The sequence below is a fragment of the Lepus europaeus genome, chromosome 4 (genome assembly GCF_033115175.1).
Source record: "Lepus europaeus isolate LE1 chromosome 4, mLepTim1.pri, whole genome shotgun sequence".
Classification (NCBI taxonomy): Eukaryota; Metazoa; Chordata; class Mammalia; order Lagomorpha; family Leporidae; genus Lepus; species Lepus europaeus.
In genome coordinates, this window is record NC_084830.1 from 151476949 (window position 1) to 151495772 (window position 18824).

Below are 18824 nucleotides of genomic sequence, written 5' to 3' on the forward strand. Positions count from 1 at the left end.
TGTGGAGTTGGGAAGAGACGGGCAAGGCAGTCAAGCTGTCTCCAGTCTGGCATCTCTGATAGGGGAGAGGTTGGGCTGAGGAGGAAGGCACCTTCTTTCCCTTGGTCATCATTGTGTGTCTGCTCAGTGAATAGAAAGAAGGGAGGGGGACACACATCTGGACAGTAGAGAATCGCCACTTGGGATACCCATATCCCATACTGGTACGCCTGGGTTCCAGTGCTGGCTACTCTGCTTCAGATCCAGCTTCCTGATGATTCACACCCTGGGAAGCAGCAGGTGATGACTCAAGGACTTGGTCTCTACTACCCAGGAGGGAGGCTCTGGCTGTTGGCAGTATTTGATAAGTGAACCAGTGGCTAGATATCTTTCTGTCTCTCTGCCTTACAAATGGAATCAAAACAAGCGATTTTGTTTTTTTAAAAAAGAGGAGGAATAGGAAAGGAAGATACAGGCAAGAAAAAGGACTAGTCCTCTGCCAACTACTAAGATAGTCCAATGTCTGATACTATACAGTCAAGTGTCTAATTTGAAGAAAGTCAAATGTGTGATAGTAAGATAGTAAAATGTCTAATACTGAAACAGTCAAATGTGTAATACTAAGACAGTCAGATGTCCAATACTGTGCAGTCAGGTGTCTAATGCTAAGACATTCAAATGTCTAATGCTAAGACAGTCAGATGTCTAGTTCCAAAACAGCCAAGTGTCTTGATTCTTCACAGTGAGTAAGGAAGGGTTGAAGATAAAGCCTGTGTGTAATAGAAGTAACCACCAACCGTTAGTCATTCCTTATCAATGATAAGGTATTCCAACATGGTGTCATCGACTGTGTCTGCTGGCAGGGTATAAGGTGCTAGCTTTTGAGGGTTGTAAGGTTTGTAGAGGGAGAAACTGGGTTACCCAGAGGTGGGGTGATCTTCTCAGGGTGATGCAGTTCTCACTAAGCTGGAAACGAGGTCTGCTGAGTTGTGGCCCCCATTTCTTTACTCTTTGTTGCCTTCCTGGACCAGTACACCTGTTCAGAGTAGGAAAGTGGATATTGGGACCCAGGGGGAGACTAGAGGAGGGAGAATGGTGGTGCAAGGAAAAGGAATCCTGTATGGTAAATGAGAGTTGAAGGACAGTGCTGTTGTTACTGTGAGAGCTCTCGTGGTGTGGCCAGGTTATGAGTGTTACGAGTGGCGGTTCAGGGGTGGATACTGGGGCTCATGGGCCAAGTCCCTGTTTGGGATGCCTGCATCCCATACCGTAGTGCCTGGAATCAAACTCTGCCTACACTTCCCATCCAGCTAATGCATCCTAAGAGGCAGCAGGTGATGGCTCAAGTACTTGGGCCCCTGCCACCCACATGGGAAACCTGGATGGAGTTCCTGGATCCTGGCTGCGGCCTAGCCCGGCCCTGGCTGTTGCAGGCATTTGGTAAGTGAACCAGCAGATGGAAGATCTCTCTCTCTGTCTCTTCCTCTCTCTCCTTTCTATTCCTCTGTCTCTTACTGGATCTTTGAGACAAATAAAAATATGTGAACTTTTTTAAAGAAAGAGCAAAGGTTCATGAATCTGATGCCTGGCTTCCAACTCTGGTTCCATGATTTTGCTCTGTACCCATGGATGAGTAACGTAACTTGTCTGTGCTATAGTTTCCTAAAACAGTCACAATTTTTTTAAAAAACAGCCCCTACCTCAGGGAAGCATTGTAAGGATAAAATAATAGGGACACTGCCTGTCATGTTGTGAACATGTGGTACTGTTTTTATATCCTGTATTTCTCTCTTTTTCAGTTTTTTATGACACTGATGCATTTAACATCCTTTATTGGTATAAATCATAAGAAAAGAAAGCCTTGCCAAGAGTATAGTTCAGTAGGGATACGCTGCTCCATGGCAATGGAATTGGAGAATGTTCTAGTAAGAGGTGTTTCTGAGGATACTTCAAAACAGATGTCAGAAACTGTCCCGAGGTAGTCACCATATTAGAAGGAAAGCCCGTAATCACTTAGAGTTTCTCATTGAAAGCTCTGATGATTTATTTCCCTCCTTCATGTAAATTCACCAGTGGCTTTAAATGGCCTACCACGTCCCTTGCAAAGTACAGTCATCTGTGAAATTTACAATGACATTCAACATCTGATGTAAGCGGCTAACCCCTCTCTGACCGTTTGTCATTTATAGATAATTCTGTGCATTCTATTTGAATTTCTGTATCAATGTTCACTGCTTATATGGTAAACTCCAGTAGGACAGGAACTATATCTGCTTTTTCAAACTAAGAAAATGGGCTTCACATTCTTTTTTTTTTAATTTTTTAAGTTTTTTTTTTATTTAAAAGACAGTTACAGAGAGAGATGGAGACAGAAATCGGGCTTCTACCCACTGGATCACTCCCCAAATGGCTGCAGCAGCCGGGGCTGGGCCAGGCTGAAGCCAAGAGCCAGGAGCTTCATCCAAGTTTCCCACATGGGTGGCAGGAGTCCAAACACTTTGGGCCATCTTCCATTGCTTTTCCCAGGTACATTAGCAGGGAGCTGGATTGGAAGTGGAGCAGCCAGGACTCAAACCAGCTCCCATATTGGATGCTTGTGGTTTTAACCCACTACACCACATTGACAGTCCTTTATTTACATTCTTAAATTTTTTTAAAAAAATACTAAAACAATGACTTCTATTTTCTAACAAAATTATGTTAAATTCAAGTTTCATTGTCCAAAATTGAAAGTTTTTTGAAATACAGTCACATTCATTTGTTTAATATCTATAGGGATTTTCATGCAACAGCAGCAGAGCTAAGCATTGTGAAGAGATCCTGTGTCCTAAAAAAAAAAAAAAAAATTTAACATACTTGGTGCCTATCTGGCCCTGTACAGAAAAGGTTTGCTGACTCTTGACCTTGGAAAATAATAGATGCTCCAGGAAGTTAAGGTAAAGTGAGTAAATTCTGCTATGGCTTTCAAAGTTTTTATTTCTTTTTAAACCACATGGGGTGTGTGAGAACAGAGTTGTGATGCCATTTTTTAAAAGCCACAATATGATTAAAGAGCTCAAAATGCTATGTAAGAGGCCTTTATTTCAGTCTCCAAGATAGCTGTGAGGGGAGCTGAAGTTAATTTTAGGTAGGAAGCACTAGACAGGAAATCGGCAACCTTGAGTCTCAGGCAACACCATGATTCTGTAAATCAAGAATAATAACATACACACAGAGCTGCTTAGATTAACTGAGGTGAGCTGTTCATAGTTACTAGATGTCAGATGACGTCATTGTATTGACATCTTATGGAATATGATTCTCATTTCCTTCCAGTGCAGGGACGTCTACTAGGATAGAAACAAGGTGGCAATGAGACCAGGCTGCCTGCTGGCAGTGCCACCGGTCATCAGCCCCTAGGCACTTCCCTAATGCTCCTGCCGATGAACCAGTTAATGAATATGTTTTCCTTGGGGTCAAGCCCAAGTGCGTAGTTACTCCCCCAGGATCTTACTTTATTGTTGCCCCAGACTTAGGTGCATGTCAGTCCAATTCAGCATGGTGCGCTGTTAACATATGTAATGCAAGCTTTGGCTTAAGTTTTGAAAACCCAAGCATGATTCTGAAAACTGTTTCTACCAAGTGTGAATTTTCCCACCTGGTTTTCTTTTATTCTATTCATTACACCTCCTTGTTGGGTGGATGGTGTCAAGATTTCCCTCCTGTGTTTAGAGGAGACAACAACTTTTTAAAAACAGCTTTGAACTTCCAATGTGCCTGCTATGTTAGAAATCTCTCAAAATGCAGCTAAGCCCAAAGGTGTTTACGAGGTCAGAAGCCTCATGTTTTAATATATTCTGTTCAGCACCTCTCCTTTTCTAGACTATGTATTAATTTTCATTCTTCTACCAAATTCTGATCATGCCTTTTATGAACCCAGAAAAAGTTGTAATGCATTAATGATGGTTTTGATTGTTTGCTTTAAACTTTATTTATTTATTTGCTTTCATCTTATTTGAGAGGCAGAGAGAGAGAGCTTCCATCTGCTGGTTCACTCCCTAAATAGCTGCAACAGCCAGGGCTGGTCTAGGCTAAAGCCAGGAGCCCAGAACTCAATCTAGGTTTCCCTCTTGGATAACAGAGACCCCAGTACTTGAGCCATCACCTGCTGCCTGTGTGCATTAGGAGGAAACTGGATCAGAAGTGAAGGAGCCAAGACTTAACTCAGGCATTCTGATACAGGATGCAAGCGTCCCAAGCAGTGTCTTAGCCACTGCACCTCACCTCCCACCCATTAATGATAGTTTTACTTGGATTATTTTTTTTAAATTTTTTATTTAGTAAAAATAAATTTCCAGCGTACAGTTTATGGATTACAATGCCCCCCCCCCCCATTTTACTTGGATTATAAAAGTTAACTCCTGGGGCTGGTGTTGTGGCATAGCGGGTTATTCCACCAACTGGGACACCAGCATCCCATGAGAATGCTAGTTTGAGTCCCAGATTCTCCACTTCAAATCCATCTCCCTGCCAATGTGTCTGGGAAAGCAGTGAAAGATAGCCCAAGTTCTTGGGCTCCTGCCACCCACCAGACCTGGAAGAAGCTCCTGGCTCCTGGCTTTGTCCTGGCCCAGCCCTGGCTGTTGTGGCCATTTGGGGAATGAATCAGCAGCTGAAAGATCTCTCTCTTTGTCTCTCTCTCTGTAACTGCAACTTTGAAATAAATAAATCTTTTTTAAAAATTAACTCCTATGTCTGTTCAAATAATAACTCAGAGTCAACACTTCTCCATATTTTCTTTCTAAAACTAGAAAATTATGTAAATTCTATGAATTTGTGGCTTTATATTCTCCACCACTCATATTACATTCATTAATTTTTTAAAATCCAGGCTTTGATTCCTATTTACTAAAAATAAATAATAAACATTTGCATTATAATTGTAATGACCATCTAATATAAAAATATTTGTTATCTGAGGAAGACATTTGGCCTAGTAATATATATATCCACATCCCGCTGTGAAATACCTGGGTTTATGTCCCAGCTCTGGCTCCCCATCCAGCTTCCTACCAGTGAAGACCCTGAGACACAGCAGTGATGGCTTAAGTACTTGGGTCCTTGCCACCCACATGGGAAACCGAATTGAGTTCCAAACCTATTGCTTCAACCTGGCTCAGCACCAGCCATTGTGGACATTTGGGGAGTGAACCAGCAAATTGGAGCTGTGTCTCTGAGAAGAAAAATAATTTTTTTAATCTTCTCACTTTTCAAACTGAAAGATTAATTGTGGCTATTGTGAGAAGAGGAGGAGAGAACTTTGGGGGAATAAACAAAGCATGTTCTGCTGTTGAGTAAGAAGGAGAATTTGTATAGTCGATCCCTGTTATTCATGGATCCCGTACCTGTGAGTTCACTTACTCCTTAAAATTTATTTTTAACTCCAAATCAGTGTTTGAGATGACTTCACAGTGATTCACAGACATGCTAACGTGGGAAACAGTCTTGAGTCATACCACCGTGTGGACATCCCCAGCTGACATGGAGCGACACCATGCTTAGCTTTCTTGTTTCAGCTCTCCTCCATAAAAATGTGTCCTTTTGTGGGCCATTTAGTACATTTTTGTCCTTTGGGTGACCTCACTGTTTAAAATAGCCCCCAGGGACAGAGCTATAGTGCTGACTGGTATTCCTGAAAATGAGAACCCTGCAATGGGCATTATGGAGAAAAGACGTGTGCTCGATTAGCTTTATCCAGGCATGAATTACAGTGCTGCTGGCCATGAGTTCATTGTTAATCAATTTTTAAGTGATGCCTAGATAAGGCATCTCTTTAAAAAAATTACTGATTTGAAAGTCAGAGTTTCAGAGAGAGAGGTGGATCTTCTGTCTATCAGTTCACTCTGTAGATGCCTGCAACGGCTGGGGCAGGGCCACACCAAAGCCAGGAGCCAGGAACGCCTAGGTCTCCTACATGGGTAGCAGAGACCCAAGCACTTGAGCCATCTTCCCCTGCTTTGCTAGGCACGTTATCAGGGAGCTCAATCAGCAGTAGAGCAGCAGGGACTCAAACTGGTGCTCATATGGGATGCTGGCATTGCAGGCAGCGGCTCAACCTACTGCCCTAATTAAAACCCTGGCCATAAATAAGGTATTTTAAACAGAGTCCCACAGAAACATTTTAGTGGGTGAGGATACTGTGGCCAGTGGCCCATAGAAATCTAACCCTGCATTTCCCCTAGGAGCAATGTTACATATTCACTAATTCAGAGCTCACAGCGAGTTTAAGAACATGTCCACCTTGAATGATGAGAATCATCTGCTTTTGAATTTCCTTTCTGTTCAAGTTGTAGGCTCAGGTCTTAAGTACCCTCAGTCTAAAACAATCTCGGGTGCTAAAATCACAACTGATTATTTTCAAAGTGCTGGCACAGATTTCTTGTAGCTCTTCCAGTACATGACAGTTCTCAATTGTGCTTATTAATACCACAGTGGATTCCAAAAGGAGCCCAGCGAAGACCAGCACCTGGCACTGATCAGTGTAGGAAATGAAGAGTGGGCAGTAGGTAGCCAGGGCCGAGTTAGTAAAGGTTCTCCCATCCCAAACCCTCCCAGACCTTTGGGCAGCCCTGGCCACGCAGTGCATATCACCTAGCAAGCTTCCTTTCACATGAAAGGGAATGAAGAGGGGAATTGTGAGGATGAGCAGTTGATCCTGTACCTTTCTATAGAGAGAAGGTATACGAAGGGGTGGGGTTAGCAATGACTAAGTAATAAGTGTTCAAGCTGAGGGTCACTTGTTAGTGTCAGCCCTAGCATAAGGTTATGTTTGTAGTGAAGTGTGTGCTAAGGATAATTTGTGCACTTTGTGCACGTGCTTTTTTTTTTTTTTTTTTTTTTTTTTTTTTTTTTGACAGGCAGAGTTAGTGAGAGAGAGAGAGAAAGGTCTTCCTCCGTTGGTTCAACCCCCAAATGGCCGCTACGGCCAGCGTGCTGCGCCAATCCAAAGCCAGGAGCCAAGTGCTTCCTCCTGGTCTGCCATGCGGGTGCAGGGCCCAAGGACTTGGGCCATCCTCCACTGCCTTCCTGGGCCACAGCAGAGAGCTGGACTGGAAGAGGAGCAACCGGGACAGAATCCGGCGCCCTGACAGGGACTAGAATCCAGGGTGTCGGTGCCGCAGGCGGAGGATTAGCCTAGTGAGCTGCGGCGCCAGCCTGTGCACGTGCTTTTTTACACAAAAACAACCTCTGGCAACCTGTGAAATGTTTACTAAGAAAAATCACCATTTGAAACTTCAAGGATTAAGATATCCACAGAGCTCACTTTGATTCAATGAGATTCCCAATCAGACTCCCTCCTCCACTTCCCCAACATTGAATTTTAATAGCAAAAGAACACTGTGTGGTTTTTCTTGCTCCATGTGGGGAATGAAGATAATTATTTATTTTGGCCTCCTCAAAACTGAGGAAATATTACATTTTCTGCATTACAATGCACATGCGAAATTATTTCCCTCAAACCAGATTCTAATTTTCCGTAATTGAGGAGGACAGCTTCCAGAACATTCTTGCCTGCAGTTCTAAAGTGCTGGGGGGGAGAGGGGGGCGGTAGGATTAAATCATTGTGCAAGATGGGAGTGAATGAGTTGTGATGCCTAGAAAAATGTGTGATGACTCACAGAAACAAGAGAAGTCACACCCACAGCGTGAGACTTCGGGCAATGAAGATAGAGATTCAGTTTTAAGAGGGTTTAGTATTTGTTTTCCATGTGTTTTTCTCTACATGTTAACCCCTAGCTTTACGAAAGTTCTGTAGAATCAAGCCGACGAAGCTGAGAATGACATTCTCCTCTAAGTTAGCAAAATGTGCATTGAAAAATAAGTCTCAGGTCCTCATCAATATCACTGAGAGCCAGGACATTATATATTGTAAGATTTTATCCTGAAACCCTGCAGCCAGTACACAGCATTACAAACCAAGACTCTTCCTGTTTCGCAATTTGAATCTTATCAAAAGAGCATGTATTTTCCCTTAATTCTTCAGTCCTGCTCAACTTTGTGAGGAAACTCAGGAATTATTTTTTTTTTGCAGAGTATGTTCATCGTAACTGGAGAAATTACCTAGTTTGTTAACTCAAAACTTGGGGTAAATATTTTTTCACTCTTTCACGCTCCTTGCCCTACTTGTCCTTCTCACCTCACTCTTATCCCAAAAGGAATGACTATGAGCATCTTGCATAATTTATGCATTTAATCTGTATTTGATAATAGAGGTAGCAAGTCACAGAAATGGGGGTCAGAAATAGTGCTCATCAAGTTCTTCTCCTAACGTTAGGGTGCTGAGAAAGTCATAAAATCTCTTTGCTTTAGTTTCCTCTTTTCTAAAACCGAGGTGACAACACTCACAAATTCTCATAAGGCCACATGTTTAAAATAGACAACTGCTGGCCAGGCAATTTGGATGTATGAATTCTAAACAGGAATGATGAACGATGCTTTATAACATCTTGGCAGATTATTACGGCTAGCTTGTGTTTATAAATTTGTCTTCTCTAACAAGAATATGGATAACATATACTCAAGTATATGGATTTTTACTTTAATTGGCATATTTCTGGTTAATAGAAAATAAGTCAACCGTATTTAATTTGGCACATTGGATTTGGATGGGAAAAAAAGAGAGAGTATTCATGCTGTCTGGGTCATTTTGTCTCTCCACTGTTGACATCTGTGACTGCCATCACAGGCGGAGGAGGGGCCACTGGAGGAGTCGGTCATGAACCTGGTGGTGGTAGTAACCACTGGACGGTTTCTTACACTGCTGCAGTGCTTGGTACCTGCTGGTGTGTGTGAAGTCACCACCCAGTGTATTCTGACAACCCCCAGTGTAGCTCATGGAGGCCATGTTAGTCCTCAAGTGCTACTGATGCAAGGCGTAAAGCAGAGAGAGAGTACACGACACACTGGTGGGTACAAGGCCACCCAGCAGCAAAGAGTGAGGGCCTCTAGTGCCAACCCAGGCATCCTCCCTGGCCTCTGCAGGGTCCTTTCAGCACATCTGGAATTCAGGGAATCTTCTGGCTGCATTTTGGATTCTTTTTTAGTGAGGGTGTGTGCTTTTTCTAAGTCTTAGTTAGGCTCTTACTGGTTCGGTTTCTGCTTACTGTTTGTTTTCTCAGGAGGCCAATTAATGTGCTCCCCCTCTTGAGGGTTATAAATTGTTATTTGTTCAGCTCTTTTTTTTCTAAATACAATAAACATTTATTCTGTTTTGGAAAATACCAAAAGCATAAACAATGAAAATAAAATAAGAATCACTTGCTAACCAGGAATAAAACACTATTCATATGCTGACATGTGGTATGTCTCTCTCAGGTAATTTAGGGTTGAAATTATAAACCTCTGCATATACTACTTTTTCCCCACATAACCTCATATTCTGTTTTCCACTGACCTAAACGTTTATGAAAGCAATGTCAGTGACCCCCTATCAATCTCTTAAGGATGTGCTGTCTTCCACCTCTCCACAGCCAACACACTGTTGTTCCAGTTGTACCACTATTAAGGAACACTGCAGATTGTGCCCAAGTCCTTGCTTGCATTTCTGATCATTCCCATGAGTAGACTGCTTTAAAAAAAAAAAAAATTCCGACATTCTGCCCTAAAAACTGATTCCTGAAAAGAAAGGCATTGCCATCTCCATCTTAAGGCAATTGATGCATACCTGCACACTGTGCATGTGTATGTGTGTGTGTGCATGTGTGTGAACCCCTCGTTTATGCTTAGAAAAGTCTGTGTCATCTCAGCCCAGCACAGCCCAGGCATCCACTATCTTCACATAGATTAGAGATTACTGTTTACATCGCTTGAGTATCACAGAGAAAGTGCTTGAGAACTTGCTTACATTTTACTTTATGAATCTTAAAACCATAAATGCATCTGTGTATGTGTATATGCACACATGTATACCATACTGAAATGTTATGCACTTTTTAGATTATCAACTCTGATGTTTCTGTGCTGTGGAACCAATAGGAATCACATATAGATGTCTAAGTAAATACACATATACATGAGAGAGCTTCAAAGTTCATGGAGAATAACTTTTAAAGTTCAGTTTATTACGGTACAAAATTTTGACATTCATTTGTGTTTCGGTTATAAATCTGTATTTTATATCAACTATTTGATGAACCGTTGGCTCACAGGATTAGGGAAACGGGCAGATCCCAAGATCTGTAGTAGCAAGGTTGGGGCTGAAGGAAGAGCAGTTCTAGTCTAGATAGTTCTAGTTTGAAGACCAACAGACTTGAGACCCAAGAAGAACAGATGTTCCAGTTTGAGTTGGAAAGCAGGGGAAAACAGATGTCTGAGAAGAGTCAGGAGGAATACCCTCCATTCAGGGAGGAGGTCAGTCCTTTTGTTCTGTTCAGATCTGAATCGATGAGGCCTGCCCACATGCAGGAGAGCAGTTTGTTCTTCTCAACCAATCAACTTAAACATGAAATGTATCCCAGAACACCCTCCTGGAATACCCAGAATAATGTTTAACTAAATACCTGTGCATCCTGTGGCCCAGTCAAGATGAGGAGTATGATTTACCGTTGCACCTGCTGCATGGTACACCTCTGCCTGCCTGCCTGTCCATCCCAGACACAGCTGTCGGTGACTCTTGAGTGGCTGTAGAATCTTTTCTGCCCTTACCACAGCAGCTGTATTTGGTGGTTTTGCTACTGCTGCACATCAGAACAGAATGCATGCCTCCCCCAACTTGCAAACATACCATGCTACAACAAATAGAAACTGAGTTATGTGGTAGTTAGTTTGTAAAAACCCAATCACCTAATGGTATTTCAGAAATGCAAGTAATGGTGTCATTCCCACTATAACCAGCCATTTTATTCCCAGTGGAAACATGTGCCCCAGGATCCAAATCAGGGCACCAGAAAGGAGGCTCCCCCCATGCTCACACTCTGCCTCATGCAGCAAACCAGGAACCTGGGCCTAGGACAGCATGAAAGATTCTACAGAAAGATAGCTCCCTTTCTGCCTTTCAGAAAGTCCTGAATTGATGGGAAGAAGGGATTTGCTTGACCTCTGAGCTATTTTGGCTCTTTACATAACCCTCATTCTGTTTATTCATTGATTGTTTGCATCAGTACTCTGCATTCCAGCTTCATGTGGGCAAGAGGGAGTGAGATTTAGAAATGCCTTATGGCCAGCGCCATAGCTCAATAGGCTAATCCTCCGCCTTGCGGCGCCAGCACACTGGGTTCTAGTCCCGGTTGAGGTGCCGGATTCTGTCCCGGTTGCCTCTCTTCCAGGCCAGCTCTTTGCTGTGGCCAGGGAGTGCAATGGAGGATGGCCCAAGTCCTTGGGCCCTGCACCCCATGGGAGTCCAGGTTAAGCACCTGGCTCCTGCCATCGGATCAGCGTGGTGCACTGGCTGCAGCGCGCTGGCTGCAGCAGCCATTGGAGGGTGAACCAACAGCAAAGGAAGACCTTTCTCTCTGTCTCTCTCTCTCACTGTCCACTCTGCCTGTCAAAAAAAAAAGAAAAAGAAAGAAATGCCTTATTTTAGAGATGCTTGGAAGGCATTGCTAGTTTAGAAGTTCACATTAGTGGTCTACCTGATAATTCTCCTAAATGACTTCTAGATAAGAGTGCCTGATTTTAGGTTTGGTAGTGGAATAAGGATTATTCAGAATTCAAGAGAAAAAATATATAGTTGATAATCAAGTAGCAGGCAGGATGCTGGACCACATAGAAGTTAAGTGTGGGGGGCTGTTGTTGAGTGTAGCTGGTAAAGCCACTGGGTGCGATGCCAACATCCCTGCTAATGCTTCTGGTAAAGCAGCAGAAAATGGCCCACGTCCTGGGGCCCCTGCACCAACATGGGAAACCTGAAGAAGCTCCTGGCTCCTGGCTAAGGCCTTGCCCAACCCTGACTGTTGCAGCCATTTGGGGAGTGAGCCAGTGGATGGACTATATATCTCTCTCTACCTCTCTCTCTGTAACTCTGACTTTCAAATAAATATCTAAAAAAAAAAGTTAAATCTGATAGAGGATGTTATAGCTCTAAATGGGAGGACTGTGTCAGCTCTGTGATTGTGGGATTTAATCTGCATACAACATTTGATATCAAGAAAGCGAACTCATTTATTCCTTCAGTGAATCAGCAGATATTTTTCGATGCCCCTCCTATCCCAGGCATTTGTGGAAAGGCGGTGGGTGGAATAATATCATCCACAGAGGAGGTTACAGAGGACTATCAGGTAGGGAGAACTTCTATAAAATGTGCCTTTTAATGCAGTCTTCCCAATGACTGCATTGCCATTAAAGAAGATTGTTCATGTAAAGAGACTGCGTATGTTTTTGTAGTTTAAAAAATAATGCAGTTTACTGAAGCAGATTGGAGCTTTATTTCTTGAAACTAATAAAAAAGGCTTATGGGAATTGGAAAGAAATAAAGAGAATGACTTTACAATCGTTTGTAGATACACAAGTATCTCTGGATGGCCTTTTTATTCTTTTTAATGAAAACGTCCCAAAACCTTCACAGTAATGGGTAATTCACCTAGGAACTCATCTTCATTATTTGTGTAATTTTTAATTCTCCCAGCTTTTAGCTTCATGTACATCAAATCCACTTAAGGGCTCTAAGAAGGTACTGAAGAGAATGCTATGTTTACAGCAGAAAATTCTGTTATTGAATTTACCATAGTGATCATCGTTTGTAAATCTAAGAAATGAGTACAATTTATGAACAGACCAAGCTGGAGAAATCAGCACGCCTCCTTTGCATGCGTTTGCACTGTCATCACGGATTGGCTTAGGGTGCATTCCTTCCCCCAGCAGACAGGATGCATGCTTTATGTCGCCTTCAAAGTAGAACTTCATAAAATCATGGTGTACTTTCTCCTGGCCTCCTGCAAGTGTCCGGGTCCTTGTGATGTGACCCAGACATCCACAAGTTGTACATTTCCCCTTCAGCATATCCCTGTTTTGGTTTGTAATACCACACACTTCCCTCTGATGTACCTGGTAAACATCTCAGTGGGTCCTGTGCTGAGCCCCGTGTCAAGGAGGTGAAGCGAATGCCTGGTTCCTAGGAATGCTGGCATTTGCAGAAGAAAGCATTGTTAGGACAGTGCAAAGACCTGCACCTATCCAAAAAGCACAGGATCGCCTACTCCTTTGTGTCAACACTGAATGCTGTACAGGAACCACCTCTTTCTGGGGCCAAACTGCTGCCTGGCTCTTGGGCAAGCTCAGGGAAGATCCAGGGAGAGCTGCAGGAGCTATGGAGGCACGTTTGGTCTCTTGAGCTTCAAATGCAGCCTCAAAGGCAACAACAAAGGGCCATAGTTTCCTCTTCTGTGTTGTACTAATGCTGGGGGGGGGGGGGGTTTGTTGTTAAAGATTTATTTATTTATTTGAAAGGCAGAGTTACAGAGAGAGAGAGAGTTACAGAGGGAGGGAGAGACAGAGAAAGAGATCTTCCATCCACTGATTCACTCCCCAGATAGCCACAACAGCTGGGGCTGGGCCAGGCCAAAGCCAGGAGCCAGGAGCTTCTGCCAGATCTCCCATGTGAGTGGCAGGGGCCCAAGGACTTGGGCCGTCTTCTGCTGACTTCTCAGGTGCATTATCAGGTAGCTGGATCGAAAGTGGAGCAGCCAAGACTCGAACTGGTGCCTGCATGGATGTCGGCATGGCAGGTGGCAGTTTAACCCGCTGTGCCACAGTACCAGTCCCTGAGACTGTTTTAAGATAATGCTCTGTACACTTCTCCTTCCAATGACACCCAATTTATTTAGGTCCCCAATGTGCTTGCATTCCTGTCCTCAGTCTTACCCCAGTGATCCCCTGGTAAGATCCTGCCACCGGCCGGCGCCGAGGCTCAACAGGCTAATCCTCCGCCTTGCGGCGCCCACACACCGGGTTCTAGTCCCGGTTGGGGCACCGGATTCAGTCCCGGTTGCCCCTCTTCCAGGCCAGCTCTCTGCTGTGGCTAGGGAGTGCAGTGGAGGATGGCCCAAGTGCTTGGGTCCTGCACCCCATGGGAGACCAGGAGAAGCATCTGGCTCCTGCCATCGGATCAGCGCGGTGCGCTGGCCGCAGCGCGCCGGCCGCAGCGGCCATTGGAGGGTGAACCAACGGCAAAGGAAGACCTTTCTCTCTGTCTCTCTCTCTCACTGTCCACTCTGCCTGCCTGTCAAAAATTTAAAAAAAAAAATTAAAAAAAAAAAAAAGATCCTGCCACCAAGAATCAGCATTCATCAGGCCACCTTTGTCCCTCTCCTGAGACTTACACTCAGTGAAGTTTAACAGGTAGAGCCACCCTCAACCAGCACCCACGGAGACAAACACATGGGGTCAGTGGGGTGGGGTGGCTGGGGGGCCTGCCCTTTACATACCCTGAGGGCTGCCTTCACAATGACTGAGGTCCCCTTTGTCACAAGCACCAGACTTAAGAACCTTAGCCAAGCTCGAACCCTAGTAACTGGTGGCAAAAGCCCAAGTGCCTGATTCCTGAGCATGTTTTTACTGCTCTTCCACTCTGCCTCTGAAAGTACTGTGTTGCTTCGTGTATTAGTGTCAATATTGTAATAAATGTTTTGGCTCGAATAGAAATGCCGGCAGCAACGGGGTACCCTGGAGACCTTGGAGGTTGCTGTGGCCCCAGTGAGATGACTGGCCGACAGTGTTTGCTGTGGGCCAACCTTGACACTGGCTCTTTATATGCATTACTTCATTTAATCCTCAAATAGTGTGAGGTGTGCAGCATTGATCCTCAGCTTGAGGAGTTACATAAATGATAGATGGGCAGGCCGAAGAATTCAAACCCAAGGGGAGTAACTGCAGCACTCATGCTGAATCGGTGCACCCAGTGGCCTTCCCCCTCACTTTTTAAAAAAGACATCTGGAATGCTTTTTACAGGTGAGGCTCTGATTCTGACCTCTGTGCTGGTCTTGATGAGTGTCCCCACCCCGTATGATGGGCTCTAGAGCCGCCTCATTGTGCTCACGTTGGAACTTTCCAGTAGAGACTTAGTTGTCCACATGCTCCGTGGTTAGGTCTAGGATGATAAGATTTTATGGTGAATTTTTAGCATCATGTGGCCTTTCATAAGGGTGTGTGTGTGTCTGTGTGTGTGAACGCTTGTCAGATATGCTTTTATTTACATTAGGCAAGAAGTCAGGATCTGAAAGTATGACTGGAGCTCACAATATCTGAGCAGCAATATGACTTTCCAGCACACAGCATTAATAGAAAGACTCGCAGTGGAACCACAGAGCTTTTACTAGTTTATTTCATGTGTGCATCTCCCTTTTGCATGCTTCAAAAGAAAGTCTTGGTGATTTTTCATCGTGTGCAAGCCATGTCCTGAAGGAGTTGTGGGAGAGGTTTCCTGCAGGGTGCAGGTTCACCCGGCTCGCAGGGAGCTCATCCCGCCTGCACATGTGTTTCCCAACCTGTTCCCTGCTGCCATAGAGCCTCTACTCCATGCTGCTGTCTGCTAGTGGATGCTCTGATTTCACCCTTCCATGATTGATACTTTTACTACTTTTCTATTCTCTGCTCAATTTCAAACTTAAATAGAAACACATTCTAGCTTGTGAGCATCTAGGCTTCCCAAAATATAGGTTTTTCATGAGTGTTTCCCATGTGACATATGTGGAAAGACCCAGCATATTATGTTCCCATTATCACTGAGCTTTAATATCCTCCTGACAGATGCCTGTCAGTAAAGCAAAGCAACGAAGGCAGTCCTCAGAACTTCAGAAACATCAATGGAGAACTTCCCTGCACCCACCCAGAGTGCGGTAGCATGCCTGCCCCTTAACACAGAAGCACCCGGGAGCTGTTGCTGCCCAAAAGATGGACCTGAAACCAATCAAACTGATCCACAAGTCCTAGAAAATTCAGGGGACAGAGGAACAATTGAAATGGTACTACAAAAAGACAAATAAGAAAGTGGATCTGGGTGTGGGAGTGGGACATTCGGTTTAACAGTTAACTTGCTACTTGTGATGTTTGTATCCCGTATTGGAGTGCCTGGGTTAAAGTCCCAGCTCCACTTCCAGGTCCAACTCTGAGAGGCAGAAGGTGATGGCCCAGGTAATTGAGTCCCTGACACTCATGTGGGAAACCTGGATTCAGTTCCAGGATACTGGCTTTAGTCTGATACAGCCCCAGTTGTGGAAATTTGGAAAGTGAACCAGCAAATGGAAGCTCTCTCTCTCTTCCCCACCACCCCCCTTCTCTGCCTTTCAGATAAATAAATAAATATATATAAAAAAAAAAAAAAGACAGCCCAGTCTGAGTCTCTTCAAAAAGATAATAATATGGAAAGAAAAGAAGGGGGCGTAACATGAATAGGAGAGACTTAGGATACACAGCGTCTTAATGCAATGTGTACAACTTGTTTGTGTCATTTGAACAAACCAACCTTGAAAGATTTTTCAAGACAGTTGGGGAAATTTTATATGATCTGGATACTAAATGAAAGCAATGGATTGTTAATTTATTAGATATCATGAAAGCTTTGTAATTATTCAAGAAGTGTCCATATTTTTTAAAACTCATTCTGATATCTCTGGGGTAAAATAATGTGATTTCTGATATTTGCCTAAAAATCTTTTTTAAAATGAAAGACAGGAAGGATGGGTAAAACATGAGTGGCAAAATCTCAATTAATTTTTAGATTAGGATGATGGGATAAATATCATATTCTATTTATTCGACATTTTCATGATTAAAACATTAAGGAAAAGAACAACAAATCTTGTTCAGGGCTCTTAGTGGGGACACATTGCCTATCAGCAAAGCAGAAGCTGTGACTGGAAAAGGTCATTATCTGATGATTGAGAATATTAAACTTTTTAAAATTTATTGAAGATCACTTTTATAAAAAATAAAACTAGTGCTGTTGGATTTTGGGGGTAGGCACTGGAAATCAATTTCATTGCCTTCCATCAGGCAGTTGGAGGAGAAATTGGGAAGCAGAGGGAACCGGAGTTCAAGGGAATGCTGACCTGAGCTGGGATAGCTCACTTCCTTCAGCATCTGCAATGGCTACTCTCTGAGGACCTCTCTGGCTACATGTGTTTTTCACATTTATTAGTGAAATTGGAGACTCAAGAATAAAACATAGTCCTCAGGAACATTGTGCTAATTTGTGACACACTAGAGATTTTTTAGCCCATAAAGCAGATGAGTGAACACCATGAAAGTGTAACTATTATTTTCACCCTGAAAGGCAGTAAAAACTCACTGTATTTATTAAGCACTTAGAAAATGGAAAATGAATAGTACTAAGAAAATAGAAAAATACGCTCACACTGCGGCTATTAATAGTGTAACTTTTTCTTTTGTGAAAGAGAACTACCATCAGATAAGAATGTGAAAGGGTGGACCTCTGTGTGTTATTCAGTTGTCCTGGATAATAATTTATTTCAGTGTCAATATAAAGTTGTTTTTGTTTCTATGAAACAGGCCGACTTGGGTTAAGAAGCCTCACCCATCATTTTTGGCAGGACTAGATATACAAAGAAATGAACAGATTTTAATTCAGGATCTTCCTTCAGAGTGGCTGAGGGGCTTAAGGGGACATCATCGCGGGAAGACAGCCCTCACATGAGATGATACAATGCAGTATGTCTAACAGGCTTTGGTCTTCCCTGGAGGACTGAGAAGAAAACAGGCTGTCCTCATAGTAAGAGAGATCCAGGTGGAGCCAGAACTCTGACAGGTGCCAGCTGTAAGGATAGCCTCTCTATAGCAAGATGCAGAGGCTGATGCAGGCCCCAAGGTCAAGACTGGTGGTGTGCAGGTGCAGACACACAGGCCTCAGTCAAAAGAGCAAGTGCAGGAAGCAGTAAGCGCTCCAATGAGCTGACTTGAGGCCAGTCAGAAATACGGATCATACCCAAGAAAGAAACCCTATTCATGAATTACACAGTCCACAAGAGTCCAGCACAGAAACTATAAAGAGAGTAAATGATAAGGTGGTCTCAGGGAGCCGGGTCCTTTGCTGTGAGTTACTTTATTCTTGTGCTTGCTTATGTCTTCATTATTTAAGAATATGCCCACTGCAGGGCAACAGACCAAAAAGAATGTCTTCTTTTTTCTCCTCTCTCACATAAGGCTAAGAGCAGCAGTGTCTAAAGCCAAGAAAAGCAATCCCAGGGCATTTCTGCGACTTTGACCGGTATGTATGCAGGACTGTCAATGCAGCAGTCAATGAGGAGTTTGCTTGGGATAGTAGCTAGGAGGTCGGCAGAGGTGGGCGGGCTGGGTCAGAGGCCTAGAGGTAGATCCGAAAGGGGCTTCTCTTCCCCACTGCCCAGGTCCCTGCTGTTATGAGATCAGTTTGTTGCACTGCAAGCTCAATCTCTGGCCAATTTGAAGAACCCTCCAGGCCCACACCTATTTGAGGTCCTCAGGGCCAGGAGACAACTGAGGCTCTGTGTCACCCAGCTCTCACATGGGTGAGATGCAAAGTCGGGACTCCGTGACCCAAAGCCAGAGCTCTATCTCATCGTCTTCCTCCACACTCCCAGAGAACCCCTAACTCAGAAGCCAGAGATGTAAAAAGGCACTGCAGGAACACAGAAACTGAGACCACATGAGAAAGAGCAGCAGATGCCTTTTTTTTTTCCACTCTTGCATAAATACTTATCTTTATTTATTATTTTAGAAAGACTTTATTTAATAAATATAAATTTCATAGATACAGCTTTTGGAATATAGCAGTTCTCCTCTCTATACCCACCCTCCTACCTCCACTCCTATCCCACCTCCTACTCCCTCTCCCAACCCATTCTTCATTAAGAATCATTTTTAATTACTTTTATAT

At 43.6% G+C, this 18824-nt stretch overlaps 1 protein-coding gene across 2 annotated transcripts in view; it reads left to right on the forward strand.

The window, feature by feature from the left end:
• Window positions 1-18824, forward strand: part of MARCHF3 (membrane associated ring-CH-type finger 3) — a 155246-nt gene that overhangs the window by 91787 nt on the left and 44635 nt on the right. Inside the window, exon 1 of one of the 2 annotated variants that reach the window (XM_062189235.1) lies at window positions 18158-18176. The exons of the other annotated variant lie outside the window; for it this stretch is intronic. The gene's annotated coding sequence lies outside the window, so the exon portion shown is untranslated. Of the gene's footprint in view, window positions 1-18157; window positions 18177-18824 lie in introns of those variants that run through there. 2 annotated transcript variants of the gene reach the window in all.